At 41.3% G+C, this 17,803-nt stretch overlaps 1 protein-coding gene across 1 annotated transcript in view; it reads left to right on the top strand.

The window, feature by feature from the left end:
• Positions 1–17,803, top strand: part of LOC126198954 (myogenesis-regulating glycosidase) — a 750,462-nt gene that overhangs the window by 218,410 nt on the left and 514,249 nt on the right. The gene's annotated exons all lie outside the window — the stretch shown is intronic.

Here is a 17,803-nt window from a genome sequence, read left to right on the forward strand (position 1 = left end):
TGTAGTTTCCCCTTGCTTTCAGCCGTTCGCAGTACCATCGCAGCAATGCCGTTTTGGTTAGAGTTACAAGGCCAGATCAGTCAATCATCCAGACTGTCGCCCCTGCAACTACTGAAAAAGCTGATGCCCTTCTACAGGAACCACACGCTTGTCTGGCCTCTCAACAGATACCCCTCCGCTGTGGTTGCACCTACGGTACGGCTATCTGTATCGCTGAGGCACGCAAGCCTCCCCACCAACGGCAAGTTCGTGGTTCATGGATGGAGGGGGGGGGGGGGGGCATACGAGTATAGCAAGTTAAATATAGTCCATAAACTTGTTTTTGTACCTGCAACCTGCAGTTGCTTAGTCTTCTATGCATTTTTTTACACAGGCATGTGCAAAGCAAAGTTTTCAAAAGTTTGTAAAATGTTACCACTGTGAATACTGTAGTCAACAAAGTAAGGGAGCAGTTTAGAAATTCCTTGGAAACGAGAGAATTTGCCATGAATTAGTTGCAACAACTCTCCAGCATTTCTCCATAGTGACCTAGAGAAAATGTAGAAATTATAAACGTTTTTATTTACTTCCCGCTGTTGACCCACTTAGCTCGATCAGAATTTGCGACTACCTGTCCACTTTGTAGAACGTTGTTCATATCAAACAAATATCCAAAAGACTAGGTGTGGGCTAAAGGGGTTCCCGGTTGGGAATGTTTGGGAGGGGTTGCCAGTTACAGCCTTCTCCTGACGACCAAGGGAAATCTCCCGCGAACCTTGATCGGAAACGGAGGATTTGACCTGTTTTTAACTTATTTCTGGGACAATGTTTATTGCTGTTTGCATTATCTGTGTTTAACGGTTTGCTATGCACGCTTGTCTGACGGACATTACGTAGTGGACCGTTAAACGCAGACTCTGCAAATAGGCCAAGGCCGCGACAGTAATAAGCGTCTTCCTGTGAGGGAATCACAGCGATTGTGCGAGTGGATAACGTGGACACACGGTCACATACGGAGGTTTGGGTCGCTCCTGGAGGCGTGCTCGAGTAGCCAGAGTGGTTAAGGCGACCGATCTTATAAAGCGGGGAATCCAGTCTGGCACAAGTTTTCATATGTCCCCAAGAAACAGTACAGCTGCAGTCTCATCGGATTAGCAATAGTGAATACATTTTTTTGTATAATGCTGTTTATGTCCTAGACAAAAAAAGAAAAAAAAAACGTGTGTGTGTGTGTGTGTGTGTGTGTGTGTGTGTGTATCGTAAGGGAAGTGGGCAAAAGCATTCATTCGAAAATCATACAAATAGAACCCATATTCTGATGGGAGGCATAATTTTTAATTCTTCCTGACACCTTATCTACCACTAGTGGAAAAGATGTAACTGAATGATTTTGAACCTTATTTCACTTTGGATCATTATCATTTGTTGACATTCTCGTTCAGACGAAAGCCGTCTTTCTCGCTCCTCTTCTGCTTTGTTTCTTCGTGCAACGTTGTCTCTATGTTCGTCCATTCGGGATCGCGTAAATTATCATACATTTAGACAATGAACATTGAAAAGCGCTGACACGTTAAAGTTGAATTTTGTCATTCACACTTATTGTCTTACTTCGAGTTTTTTCTTATTATTATCGTCATCGAACAGGACTTCCCAATATCTGTTCTGATAGTCAGAAACTTCTGCAACATCTCAGCCTTTTGCTTAACTCCTTCGTGCCACTTTGTGCTTCAATCTAGAATGAGTCATTATCTTTTGTTGTTGTTTAAGACTGACGTAACTGCACCGAACTTTACCTTGTACTCTCTCAGAGACTGAAACATCTAGAACGGAGCATGCGGTATTTCCAGTACCAAACCAGCGGAGAGCATTTACAAGCATTTGAGGTCATTCTAAAACATCACACTTTCGATCCTAGAGTGTCAGAGAACATTCCTAGAACTTTCACCGACATTTGAGAGCACTCGAAAACTTCCATTAAATGTCCAGAACATTCGAGGAGTTTCCTGAAATTTCCTGAACATCTGGAAACATTCTAAAGCATGACTGAAATCTGCCGAACAGTTCGTAACAGAATCAGGTCTTTCAATACGTACAGCTTAGAAAATCAAGTTCCAACCATTTAAAAATTGTAGGCGTGATAGAGAAAGCTACACACACACACACAAATCCAGAGGTGGATGATAATACGTGGTTATGGAGAAAAGTTGGCGAGTAGGAACATACAGCTTTATTTTTATTAATTATAGCTGCAAAGAGCCAAAACTACCTGGTATAAAATGGAAATGCCGTGTGGCTAGGGCCTCCCGTTGGGTAGACCGTTCGCCTGGTGCAAGTCTTTAGAGTTGACGCCACTTCGGCGACTTGCGTGTCGATGGGGATGAAATGATGATGAAAGACACACAACACCCAGTCATCACGAGGCAGAGAAAATCCCTGGCCCCGCCGGGAATCGAAGCCGGGACCCCGTGCGCGAGAAGCGAGAACGCTACCGCAAGACCACGAGATGCGGACAACTACCTGGTAATGAGCCTAGACACTACAATCATTGTCGACAGAATCAATATCAAAGTCAGTCCCATGCTCAGACAACGAACACTGGAAACAATGCTAGAATCCCATATTGCTGCCATGAACAATGTCCTAGGGCACGTTTTATACCATTAGTCGACTAACTAACCTCACCGGACAAAAATTTGCTACTCCAGAGCGCACGCATACATGAGTCGTTAATCCTTTACAGATGGCGCAGCGATCGAGTCACGCGTTCAAACGCGCGCACTGCTTCTGCATGAGCATAAGGCGGTAGCGGTCACTGGTCAGCGAGACATTAATGTTTCAAGCGGAGATTGTAGATAAACATGGGTAAAATATGAAGACGTGATAGAGTGGCAAAACAGCAAAAAGGGACAATCGTGTCCGGCCGCGCCCGGGTCCATGCGGTATGAGAATTTGCTGGATTCGTTGGTATTTTGTGGCGGACTGCTCCACATGTCTGCAAGCAGTTGTGTAACACACGTGGCCACGAAACAAAACATCAGAATTGTAGTCGGGGAAAGACAGTGACTAAGAGGTCATCCTCATGAATGCGAAAAGGAATCCGTTAAAACTTCGGTTACACGATAAATCACTCAAATCTAAGGGCCGTAACTTCAACTAAATACCTAGGTATTACAATTACGAACAACTTAAATTGGACGGAACACATAGAAAATCTTGTGGGGAAGGCAAACCAAAGACTGCGTTTTTTTGGCAGGACACTTAGAAAATGTAACATATCTACTAAAGAGACTGCCTGCACTACGCTTGTCCATCCTTTTTTAGAATACCTCAGCTTCGGGTTGACAGAGTGCATCGAGAATCTTAAAAGATGGGCAGAACGTTTTGTATTATTGCTAAATAGGGGAGAAAGTGTCACTGAAACGATGCAGGATTTGGGGTGGACATCATTAAAACAAAGGCGTTTCTCTTTGCGCCGGAATCTTCTCACGAAATTTCAGTCAACAACTTTCTCCTCCGATTGCGAAAATATTTTGTTGACGCCGACTTACATAGGGAGAAACGATCATCATAATAAAATAAGGGCAATCAGAGCTCGCACGGAAAGATAAAGGTGTTCGTTTTTTCTTCCGTACGATATTGGAATGATAGAGAATTATTGTGAAGGTAGTTCGATGAACCGTCTGCCAGGTACTTAAATGTGATTTTGCAGAGTATCCATGTAGATATAAATGTAGAAGAGTGGTCGGAGACGCGTTTCGCGGCTTGTGAATCAAAATCGCTTGCAAGCCCGAAAGTAACTGCTGAATGAAGTCCATCCCAACCCGTTAGTGATAGAACATTGCGACGTCGACTGCATGAAATGAACATTCGGAGTCGTCCACCTCGCTAGAGGCCATTGCTCACACAGGAACATAAAGCTGCGCGCCTTCAATGGGCTTGAAGACATCGAACGTCGATAGCAGCTAACTGGTGGAACGTAATGTGGTCTGACGAATCATGGTTTTGCCTATATTCAAATGACGCACGTCGTCGAGTGCACCGAAGACCAAATAAAGCATTTCATCCTGAGTTTGTGCAAGGTCAGGTGCAAGCCGGAGGTGTATCTGTGACGTTTTGGAGGTGTTCTTCTTACCATGAATTGGGCCCGCTCACTGAAGCGACCACTACCACGAACCACCATGTTTATCTAAACATGCTGAATGATCAGGTGTTGCCTATGTGACTGGTTTTCTGAACACTCTCCCACTCTATTACTTCTCGACTGACCTGCAGAATCACCTGACTTGAATTCTGTAGAAAGTCAGCGGGACCTGTTGGAACAGCGGGTAAAACACCGTCAATATACCTCCCCCCCTCCCCTCCCCCTCCCCTGCAATTTTGTGGAACTGCCCGATCAAATCCTCAGCGAGAGCTTTAACCTAGATGCAACATGCCTTGTGCACTCAATTCGTATTCGAATCCAGGCGGTTATCAAGTCTAGGGGCAGAATGACACGGGGTTAAATTGTGCTTGTAATGATTTCTGAGACGGTGTCTAATTTTTTGTGTGGTGAGTTTATGATAAGTGCTTGTAGACTGGCGTATTGTTAGATTCAGTACTCGGAAAGGAGAGGACGAAAGTGGTGTCTGCAAATAGTGTACCCATCGAGTAACTCATGGAGTCCGTACGCATTACTGTCAACAGTGTCACGTGCTCTTACTTCAGGGTACCTGTGAGGAAAGATTTTTCATACAACCTGGTACATGTGTGCAAGGTCTGGTGATCAAAAACCTTATACCGCTACCATACCTCACGTTGCCGTAGCTACTATAAGAAATTTTCACAGAGCAAAAGTGCCATAACGTAAATATTCAAAACGGTAACAAACTGCGTTATGAGAACAAACTGCTCGCATATCGTAACACGCAACGCGCCGGACTGCGAGCCAAGATGATGAGCCATACCGGGATCGAAACCATGCTGCAGTTTAAAGGCCGTTGCTGGTGCTCCGACCAGCCTGAATGTGGTTTATAGGCGGTTTCCCACGCTCGTTCAGGCAAATGCTGGTCTGGTCCACACTTTCAGTTTCAGGAAACACAATACACTAACAGTTAAAATTCGATCACTCACAAAAATAACAATTATTGGCCGGGAGACTCCATCTGGGGTTGTACGGCCACCTGGTGCAAATTTTACTTTTTGACGCCACTTCGGCGATATGAAATGAGATCAGATGATCGGGGCAACACAAACACCCAACCCCCGAGCGAAAAAAAAGAACCTCCGACCCAGCTCGGAATCGAACCCGACACACCATAATTCGAGGCAGCAACGCTTGACCATGAGCTGCAGACAATTACACAGAGAACGAAGTTTACAAAATGAACAGACAGAGGTACTCGTAAATTGCCTCCCTTATAGCCCTGAATATTCAGCGCTCACCCTCTCTTTGGTAAGTGTCGACTGCGGCGATAGGAAGTGCATCTGCCTGCGGAGTTAAATTATAAATATATTTGTCACACTTTGAGTACAGTGGAGTCCGCACTATATGGGGAAAACCGCTTGCTGCAAATAACGTAGCTTACGGAGGACCGTTTAATGGATCAAAAGTTAATAACAAAACGAATTATCAAGGGTTGTCCTTAAGGTTCGGTATGTGCACCAGTGATATTTGACAGGGGTCTTTGAGGTTTGCAGGTGGAAGTCAGATGAAAATGCAAGCAATATCAAGTCACATTAATGGGACCGTCCTTAAAACGCCTGAATAACCATTTTTTGCAGTCTGGACCACTCGACACGTGTAGGAAGAGAGTCAGCGAGGTTCTGGAAGGCACCGATAGGGATTTGGAGCCATACCGACACTGGTGGCGTGGCAGACAGCGTTAGGTTTCTGGATTGATTATCCATGACCCGTACAGTTCGTACGAGATGTTCCCACAGATGCTCGACTGAGTTTAAATCCAGGGGTTTGGTGGACAGGGTAGTACGGTAAACTCATCCTGGTGCTCTTCAAACCACGTGTATACGCTGTGAGCTGTGTGACACATTGCATTGTAGTGCTGGAAGATGCCATTGTGCCGTGGAAAAAGAAATTGCAATAGCGGTGGACAGGGTCTCGAAGGATAGATGTATAGCTGTGTTGATCCATTGTTCCATCCTGAGGAGACCCGTCAGGGATGCCACGAAAACATTACTCAGACGATAACACTCCCTCCTACGGCCCGATCTCTTCCGACGACTGCTGCAGGGTGTTTGGTTTCACAAGTTTCACTCCTCATACGCCAGCGGCCGTCTGTCCGATGAATCATAAAATGTTATTCATCCGAAAAACCCACCTGTCGCCACTCAGTGGCGTGCAAATTCCAACTTTCGTCACCAATGAACAGCAGTCAGCATGGATGCACGGATCAGGTGCATGCTGCAGAGGCCCATACGCAGCAACGTTCGCTGAATGGTCGTTGAGGAGATGATGTTGGTAGACCCTTGGTTGCTCAACGGTTGCACGCCTATATGTCCGTATACATATCTGTAGCCGCTGTTCGCCCCTGTGTCATCTATGGCCTATGGTGCATCACAGTTATTTCGGCGCCGTGTTGCGATAGGGCCTTTCTTGCCATGCACCTATATACTTTAACCAAGGCGGTGCGTGAACAGTTTACATGCTTAGCCTTTTCGGAAATGCTTCCACCGTTGGCATGAAAGCCAATCATCAAGCCCTTTTGCATGTCGGATAAATCGTCCCGTTTTCGTATTACAACACAGCGCTGTTTCTGCGTGCACGTCCAACCATTTAGCATCTAGTGGTAGTTTCACTGTCGCTTTCCGTAGGTGCTCACGACAGTAGCACGTGAACATTCGACCAGCTTAGCCGTTTTCGAGATACTCGTTCACAGGCTCTGTGCGGTAACAATCTGCCCTTTGCCAAAGTCGCTTATCTCAATAGGTTTCCCTATTTTCAGTCCATATCTTCGGTAGGGTCATCCCCCGTCCCTGTCTGCTTCGCTTACATACTTTCGTTACCGCGTCAGGTGCCCGAAACGCCACCAAGTGGCATCCAAAGTAGCGGTGGGCAGTGGTCATAATGTTTTGGCTGATCAGTGTATATATATACGTCTCCATAAGAAATGATATCTAAGCTGACCTTTACCTGACGTGAACGTGATAACAATTTAGAAATGCAACGTATGAAGGCGAAAGACTTACCTGAAATTTTAAATTGGCTCTAGCAAAATTTATGTCGCTTACCGGTGGTAACTGAAAATCGGTATTGCTCGAAAGAGATGGACAGGAAAAAAAAATATAGCGTATCAGCAAACCAGCTAAATAAAAACAACCCTTGAACAGTGAAATGAAACTATTATAAGCAAATTAATCTTTGAATTTAGCCACTGTGTGCCGCTCAATGCAGTGCTGTGACCACATATTCAGAAAATAAAATACGCGAGGAATGGTCTTTGATACTGCATTTACTGTCTGATGCAAAAGAGACTAGCATTCAGAAACTATATTGAATTACTGACTCCTTCCTTGACAATTACAGTCATTTTTATAAAATTTGCTTTTTATTGCAAATATGACTCTGCCATGAAATTATTTATTGAAAAAAATAAATGAATGGTAACTCTGTAACTTATGAGTGCAGGCCATATGAACAGATAATTCTACTTATTCGCATATGAACAAAAAAATTAAGTAACCCGAACTAGTAAAGAAACGTTCCATTAAAACCTCCCGTCTTCATAACCTAAATTAAGCGCAGGCATTCAATGCGGTAACAAGATTACCTGAAAATCTTCACACTTCTCAGTTAATCTTTACCAAATCATATTTCTCGAGATTCATCGTTCTTTGTATCTTTATCTCTATGCTCTACAATCTATTTCCAGACCGCTCTGTAGTGTGACCAGCACTATACATATTGACTGTTGTAGACTACAATTTTTAATGTCCAAAGTACAGATAAGAAGTTGGACACATCGAATGAAAATATACTTGTAGAATTCATACCACATCCCTTGAATACTAAAAACAAACTAGAAGCCTTACACTGGATACTGTTCAAATTTCTAGGTGTTCAGACAGATAGAAAACTGTCGTTGGAAGCTCATGTTCAGGATCTTGTTCAAAGACTTAATTCTGCGGTTTTTATATTAGAAAAGTATCTGAAGTAAGTGATAGTTCGACACTAAAAGTGGTCTACTTCGCTTATTTTCATTCGCTTATGACATATGGTGTTATATTTTGGGGTAACCCCATCCCATTCTCAAAGGGTATTTTTGACTCAGACGCGAGCGGTTCGGGCAGTGAGTGGTGTAAATTCGCGGACCTCTTGCCGACCCCTGTTCATGAGTCTGGGTGTTCTGACACTGGCTCCTCAATATACAGGGTGTTTCTGTAATAGCATGCAAAAATGTAACAGAACATAGAGAACGCTCCACTGAACAATTTCAAGTAGGGAACCGGGGGTCGGAGAGGACAGCTTAAGGAGATGTGGAAGTAAACTTGTCTACTGCTTTGTCTAATAGTACCGTTTTCCAACTTATTTAAACTAACATGTGTACAGTTTTATACGTACTGTGCTGTTTCTTTACATGTACATTCTTATTTCCTGAAGGAAACAAGGAGGAAGTCATTGTGGTGTCACCGCCAGACACCACACTTGCTAGGTGGTAGCTTTAAATCGGCCGCGGTCCATTAGTACATGTCGGACCCGCGTGTCGCCACTGACAGTGATCGCAGACCGAGCGCCACCACACGGCAGGTCTCGAGAGACGGACTAGCACTCGCCCCAGTTGTACGGACGACTTAGCTAGCGATGCACACTGACGAAGCCTCGCTCATTTGCAGAGCAGATAGTTAGAATAGCCTTCAGCTAAGTCAATGGCTACGACCTAGCAAGGCGCCATTAGCCTTACATAGCTTGTATCTAAAGAGTCTCACTTGTATCTTCAAGAGCGATGTACCACAAGGATGGATTAAAGTTAAGTATTCCAGGAGCTACGTACTTTTCTTTATAGCATTCATTACGTATCCTGTTTCAGACCTATCTACTAGCCTGCGTGAGTTAACGCGTGCCTTTCGGCTACTTCCGAGTGGCGTGGGTGTCTTGTTACGCCACAACAGTCATGATGCAGGTTTTCTTTACTTTACTTGTCCATAAGGGGGCTCTGTTGTATTTACATTGTCCCATGACAGAATGTGCTATGAATCAACGACAAACCCATTCATTACTCAGAGCTATTCAGAAACGTACAGTACAAACCGATGGAGCCGTACCAGTACAGTATTACCTCGTCGCTGTATTGGAAGAGGAGGTCCTATTCCATGGCCTGCGAGGTCACCTGACCTGAATCCCCTTGATTATTTCCCATGGTGCTATCTAAAGTCACTGGTGTATGAGAGCCCAGTGGATACGGAGATGGAACTAGTTGCCAGAATTGGAGCTGCCTGTGATGTGATTCGAAATACACCAGGTACATTTGTCAGGGTGCGTCGGGATTTGTTCGCCGATATCACGCTTGCAGTGAGGCTGATGTCCGTCGGTTTCAGCACGTTTTGTAGGATACGTACAAATGGTACGTTCATTGTGCCAGTGATGGTATTTACAGTTAACTGTAACTAATGCAAATAAAAAAGTACACAGTAATGTGATTTTTTTTCCTGTTATCTACTTAGGCTGGCTTCTGCGGCCCAAGTTCCTTACCTCAAATTGTTCAGTGGAGGATCCTCTATTTCCTGTTAAATTTTTGCACACTCTTCTTTGAAGTCGTCTCTTGTTAATAGTATCAGCTTATTCCCAAGACTTTAAAGCTTTCACTTAGCTAATAGTAGGCAGAAAATCAGTCTGCATTTGTATCGCACCTCCTTGACTCTTGTGCAGAAAGTCGTGCAGTTTTGGTTCAAATGGTTCAAATGGCTCTGAGCACTATGGGACTTAACTTCTAAGGTCATCAGTCACCTAGAACTTAGAACTACTTAAACCGAACTAACCTAAGGACATCACACACATCCATGCCCGAGGCAGGACTCGCACCTGCGGCCGGCCGTGCAGTTTTCTGCTGCATCTATTTTCAGTGAGCTACCATTAGAATTCAAAAATCTTAGCAATAACCCACGCGCTTTCAAATCCAAACTGAAGAGTTTCCTAATGGCTCACTCCTTCTATTCTGTTGAGGCGTTCCTTGAAAAATTAAGCCGATTCCTGTGTTATACTGTTGATTTCGTTTACATAAACTTATACCGACGTCTTTTTAGGATTCATGAACATTTCATTTTATCTGTTATTACTTTTTTGTTTTAATTTCATGTACTCCATGAGCACGGAGACTTGCTTCCCAATTTGGTCCTACGGAACTAAAAGTGTGGGTTATAATAAACAAACATCCCCACACCATGACGGACCGTCCACCATGCTTCACCGTTGGCGTCACACACTACTCTTCATACGTTCGCCACGAAGTCGACGAACAAATATACGGTGATGGTTTCCTAATACTTCAGTCTTAGACTCATCTGTGAATAACAGCTTGGACCACTGCTACACGCTTCACTATTTATGTTCATTGTAATCATTTCACTCTATTTCGGTTGCTTAATAAAAGTTTTTGGCCGCTATATACCCCTAAACCTATATATAAAGTTCATGAGTACGTTCAGTTTTGCTCAGCTGTCTGAAAATCAAATAATGTAAGAGGTTTATCAGCACAGTAATTCATTTTTTCCTCCAAGCGGACGTTTCATATGTCGACCCTTCGCCGAGGATACCTAACTGGAATCTTCTGATTTTTTTCTTGTAGTTTGTGTAATTAGTGTAGCTATTGTTTATTGCTAGCGCATAATAATAGAGAGAATTTCCTTTGTAGTTGCAGTTTTTCATTGTTGTACAGTAAAACAATTGTGGCATGCATGTAGATTTGCACCAAGTATTTCGCAGCTGCACTTGCAATTAAATAGCTATTATTTTCAGTGCTATGTTAATGTGTTTTCTTATTTTGCTCTTCAAATTGTGCTTTTCTGTGTTGTCGTGTGAAATATTGTGACAATAATGGCGTGTGAAAAACGTAACACTAGGCTCCAAAGTAAACTGAGAAATAATAGTGACGACGAGCGTAGCTTATCAGCACCACTGTGTAATGAATTAACAGACATTCAAAGTGGTAATTTGGTAATTGTGCATAGGGAAATGGAGCGGGCGGCAAACAATGGCGTAGACAGTGACACAATTAGTGAACAGGGAAGCATTTATCGATCGATCGGTCGGCAACAGCACGCCTCAGGAATCCGAAATGACAGTACACAATCTCGCAAATACTGTAGATTCAGGTTTTGGGTCCTCACCGTTTTCTCAAATTAGTCAAGACACATTTTCTGCTTGTCAAAATGCGAATATTGCCTGTTCAAATGCACTGCCGAATAGAACTGAGGAACATGTTTCAGACACCAGTGCATAGTTATTACGATTAATAAAACAAATGGGACAAACACAGCAAAAGCTTCAAAAGAAAGTTAGACGCAATGGAACAAAATCTTCGAAAGTTAGACGCAATGGAACAAAATCTTCGAAAGTTAGACACAATGGAAGAAAATCTTCAAAAGTTAGACACAATGGAACAAAATCTTCAAAGGTTAGACACCACGCTTGAACAAACACGTGAAGATTTAACTACTGAGTTACATAAAATCGAATCGAAATGTCAAAAAGTCTGTAATGACGTAAAAACACAAATTTGTGAGCATTTCCAACCTATTTTTTCGCGGCATGAAAATACATTACAGAATCACGAAGCAGCCATAAAAGAACTGCAAACTATTGTTCATGAAAATCATGAGACCTTGCAAGCTAAGATTGACCTAGTTGCATCTACCGATTCGGTTACGCAACTTGCAAAAATTCAGGAAAACTTAAAGGACGCAGTAGATACGATTTCAACACAAATGGACACTCTGAAACTTGGTTCAGAAAAACATACTGAGGAAATAATTTCACTATCGGAGAAAGTAGCCGAACTTTCGGATCAGTTCACTGATCTGAATGACACAAGACCTGTAGCCTTCACTGACACTGAAGAGTACGAATAAATTAGGAAATTCAAACAAAATCAGAATCAAATTAATACGCAACACCAAAGAGAAATCTGGGAAGTACAAGATCAGTTGACACAGGTAATACAAGAATTACATATTTCAGAGGACACTCGCGCTCCAATACAGGAAGAGGGACATAGAAATACGGAACAGCTACAAAATAATAACACAGGGCACTTCAGAAATTATGAAAGAAATTGGCAAGGTACACCGAATTTTGAGATGGAACCGTCGACACGACGTAACAAAGACCGACATGCGACTCGCCGACATGATGATTTTGACTATAAGCTGTTTATTACTACACGTAAATTCTGAACAATTAAGAATTCCGGCAACGACATTCATCCACAAGTGTGGCTTCATCAATTCTCTCATTGTTTTCCTCCCAACTGGTCATTACAGCACAGATTAGAATTTATGTGTGGCTACTTAGAGAATGAACCAACTGTAAGAATGCGATCGGTCATTCACGATTGCCACAGTGAAGGAGAATTTTATCATGCCTTCCTCTCAGTATATTGGTCTCAAGCTACACAAGACCGAGTAAAACATAGCATCATAATGATGAAACATTTCGAACAATCTGAATTTTCCAGTCTTGTGAAATATTTTGAAGACATGTTGCACAAGAATCAGTACCTGTCAAACCCATACAGCCCCTCAGAACTCATCCGCATTTGCTTAATCAAATTACCTGAACATTTACGACTTATTATTTTGGCAGGACGTTGCAAAGACGACACTGAAGTTTTTCAGGGACTGTTACAAGAATTGGAAAATGACACTGACAATCGCGGGACGCGAAAACAGGAACACAACAATTACAGGTCACAACCGTCACAATTCTGCGATGAAAGAAATAATAACTGGACACGACAAGGCTATTCTTACAACTTAAATCGTGACCAAAACAGACACCACCCGTATGACAACCGTTGGCAAAGTAGTAATAATTACAGGGAAAGATCACCTCTCCACGGTAATGACTATCACAGAGACAGTCAGAGCAACAGACAATATGGGAACCAAAATAATTATTACCAAGGGAGACAGAATAACGTCAGACGCAACAGTCCACCGCGCAGTTACGATTACGGGAGAAATTCTCCACCACATGGCCGACAAAAAAGAAACTATGTAACTACCGACAAAAGGACAGACCTGAATTTCATCAGAAATGGCGGGATTCAAACAGGGCAGGGCCCTCTCGACAAGGTGAATTTGTAGAAGTTAGGTCTCCTAATCCCAAAAACGACGCACGCCAACAAAGAGATAGCAGACAATGACTCGCACCGCAGGCAGCCACGTGCGCCGAGTAGGATGAGTAAAGGCTTGCATCACATTTCACATGTAAAACCGTTTATTGAAAGATAATCTGCTTTTTAACTTTGTCTTTGCTATAAAAGTTTTCACTTTACATTACTAGTATTCTTTGTCAGACTTAGAATCTGTTAACATGCAACAATGTTTGAAGTTAAATATCCAGTCAAGAACCAAGAGAACTTATTTAAACAGAAATTACGAATGCATTGTTATAGTGAACAGAGGACACGGTGTTATTGTGTGTGTACATTTTTGCTTGTTAATTGCACGATTACGTAACGACTATAAGGCTTACATACTTAGAACATATACTGCTAGTGAGATTTTAATGCAACATTTTGGTTTAGTTGAAAAGACATTCTTTATTTGAAGTACTTTCTGTGAGATTAAAGAAGACTTAGTATTTGGTTTCTTGGACAGCTACACGATTATATCACGACGCTACTAATGTGTGACACAATTTACATTGTTGCTTTTGCGGTGTATACGTTTTATATCTGCGCAGTTTTTGTGTATTGTTCTGGAAAGTAAAAGATGTTTTAGTAGTAACTTTTGTGGTATATCTACAATAAGACAGCCTTTTCCGTTACAGTACAGTACAGTACTTTCTTCATCACGGCAATAAGCATAATAACTACGATATCTATATGCAAAGCATTTCATTTTTGTTTATGATGAGGTGAGTACATTGACTTCTGCAGAACTTAGCTTTCGGAGGATGATAACCACGACACTTCCACATAATTATCTTACAGCAAGACGCACATTTAGCGCTAAAGGACACGTATTTGAGTGATTGAATTTGTACCATATTTCAAGATTTTTGAATTACAAAGGTTTTCCGTGATACATTTCATTCCATTGCTGTAATCTGTAACACCTGAGGGTATAATTACATTAATCCTCAGGGGGTACACGCCTACTTTGTGTACCATGTGTTTGGCAAGCACAAGGAGCCCTAGCTAATATGGTATTTGCTTATACAACTTTACACATCGGTACCATATTTCTCTAACACATAAATTACACAGCTATCTGATTATTTAACTGAGAGAGACAAACATTTTTTTTACCACGTCAGTGACACATGTTTACGTAATTACAAAAAAATGGTTCAAATGGCTCTGAGCACTATGGGACTTAAGAGCTGAGGTCATCAGTCCCCTAGAACTTAGAACTACTTAAACCTAACTAACCTAAGGACATCACACACATCCATGCCCGAGGCAGGATTCGAACCTGCGACTGTAGCGGTCGCGCGGTTCCAGACTGAAGCGCCTAGAACTGCTCGGCCACCCCGGCCGGCTTATGTAATTACACAGTTGGATAACTTCACACTTATGAAATTGTATTTTGTCTGTACTTTGTGTAATGTTCATATTTTTTTCGAAACCATTGTGAGAGTATGAGAGCTTTGAATTACGTATTTGGTATGGGATCATGATTTTTAAAGTATGATTGAGGTAGATGACACTATTGAAATGAGCAGAGAATTTTTTAAGATTTGAAATTATTGCAGAAAGCTACGACGTTTTTCAGATTTGACTGAGGTGTTATGATATTATTACGATGACAATGTGTATTATGCTGTTGAGGTATGTTTAGGATCAATAAGCTGATGCTATATGAGGAATTTGATTATTCTATGTATTTATTATGATGAAATATTGGAGTGTCGACGAATATGTATATGTGTAATAAAGTAAGGAATAATGAGTAGTGGTTAGGCACTCTGATTTGAGAAAAAGGATGTTGGAAACCAAGAATTGTACTTTAAGAGTTATGAAATGTGTGTAAATGCGTGAATGTATCACAATGCCGGCGAAAATTTTTTGGACACTGTTATATTTATAGGATTTTGTTTCTACACATTTCTACTGTAATTTCTCGACTTGTGAAATTTTATTTGTATCGAACTGTCACTGTAGCGGAAACTTCTGTTGTAAATTTCGGTAAGAAAGCCAAGTGACCTCGACGTAATGCGTCGCTGACGCCCAACTGTGCGTCGCCTGGAGAAAAAGCCATTAGGTGAAGAAAAAAAGAGGCCATTACTCTCGATATTGACAGTTCTTTGTAGAAAGCATCGCAAATACGACACGCTCAAATTTGAAAACATGATTACACTGTAGAATTCTTAATTTATGATATTTACTGAAATGAAATGATGAGAAACATTTCCCGTCTATTGTCTTGCTAGTTGAAAGATTGTATACTGCATTATGAAATGCCATATGGCTAGTGAATGACGTTTCACGCCTTGCTTTGCCTATTTTGTTTAATATCTAGTTTCTAGCTGCACTGCAGCATTGGTTAAAATAAAATTTTCTAGTTGTACTAATATAAATATTTTATGCCTACAGACCCAGTAAATAATAACTTTATGATCTACTTAAAAAAAATGAAGGAGCACAAAAAGTCATGTCCCTTCACAGGAATTGCATACAGAATTTTCTTTTCAAGTGCTTGGTAATTTCTTTTGTAGAATAAGTTGTGGTGCACCACTTTAATTACATAGACATTAAGATGTGAATATACATTTTCCTTATCTGCATTGTTGTCTTTAGTGTAATATTTTTTCTGCTTGAGCTTTGTCATGTTAGGTATAAGTTATATCATTTGCTGCTCGTATTTGCCAAGCATAATGTTACTGAATCTGACTTTGTATTACTCTGTTAAGCCAGTTTTACTACGAATTTATTTTTCTTGTTTGCTGCACATTGCCTTATATTAGTTGTAATATTGCAATTGCTTTGCTAATTTATATATGCTGCTGCCAATTTCCATTTTTTTGTCATTGCTGTTTGTGTTAATTTGTTATGTGCTGCTGCATTGTCTCGTCCCTTGGTATATATATCTGAGCTCAGTAGATTTAAGTTAGCGTAAGAGGGGGTAGACTATATAAGAAACTAACTATGAAGAATAGGGAAGAAATGCATTGTGAAGTTATATGAAAAAGATTTGGGCATAAATGAGTATTGTACAATGAGAAATATTTATTTAACAGGGTTAGATTTTTTTTTTTTCAGGAGCAAATGTTGAAATAAGAGGAAAGATCTATGGAATGAAGTTTTGGGTTGGACTGCAGCACCAAATGTTACACTGAAAACGAACCCTGTCTTTCCTTTTGTATTATTCCATTATGTGTCTGTGTACTCTTGTGCCTTTGTGCTTTTCCTGTCTTTGTGTTTATCTGATGAGAGCTATGTTGTAGAATTTTTCTAATACTATGTTATTTACTTTTATAAAGATGTTTAGACATTATTTATTCTGTTTTGCTTTAATGCTCACGTGTGAAGTTGATGTTTCGAAAGTTATTCTGACCTTATGTATATTTACTTATGTCATAATTGCTGTAACACTGATGTATATGTTTACTTCTATTCTTTTGTAAAGCCTGTGTTACTACTAATGTTATCTGTACTGTTATGTTCTTTAATGATGTATTTTGTACCTTTGCAATTGTATTCTTATGTTGTAAATTTATAATTGTATAGACACCAGTTCATCAAATTAACTATCATTTCACTGCACACGTTTCTGTTGGTCATAATATATGCACAGTATGTCAGAAGTTGGAACTGTTAGTGCTCGAATGTGTGTTGATAATTCAGCAAGGGACTGGTTAACAGCATTGCTGGTTCTAAGAACAATTCCAAAAACTTTGTGAGTGCACAAGTGGTGGTTTATGGACTTGCATATTGTCCGCATGACAGATGGCTGCTGGCCGTCACTACAAGGACTACACTGGGTCTGCATCTTTGATGGCCCACCAGTACCATTATTTCTACAAGGAATGCAGTGGGTCTGCACCTCTGGTGGCCCACCAATACCGTAATCTCTAACAAGACTACAGTGGTCTGCTCTGTGATGACCTACCTACCAACATTCTTCAAAACTTCGACTGACTCTGCTGTGGGTTTGCTCTGTTGTGGCCCATTACCTGTCTGCATGTCAGGAGTCAGCACTGTCTTTCCGTTGGAAGGACAACACTACTTGTTCAAGACTGCATGGAAATCCACTACTTCCGTGTGCATTTTCTTTTACTACTCAGACTTAGAAAAAAAAAACACTGCAATTTTACTATGCTGAACGATCAGGACTGTCTTTATGGACTATGAGTAAATTTTAGCTTTTGACCAACATTGTATCGATAAGTGTATGCATTTGATTTCTTTATTATTCTAATTATGAAAAATGTTTTCAAGTCTGTATTGGCCACTGCCCAAAACAATTTGTAAAATTTTTTGTGGGGAGCATGGGGGCTATGTAAGTAGGCTGTTTAGGTTTTTATATTGGTAACGCAACGTAGCGCTCTGTATGAAAATCACTGGCTGTGCTGTGTGCAGTCTGTGGCTGGGTGGCATTGTTGTAATATACGCTATTGTAGTGTTGGGCTGTTGGCTGTTAACAGTGCGTAGCGTTGCGCAGTTGGAGG

This window comes from Schistocerca nitens, chromosome 8 (genome assembly GCF_023898315.1).
Source record: "Schistocerca nitens isolate TAMUIC-IGC-003100 chromosome 8, iqSchNite1.1, whole genome shotgun sequence".
NCBI lineage: Eukaryota > Metazoa > Arthropoda > Insecta > Orthoptera > Acrididae > Schistocerca > Schistocerca nitens.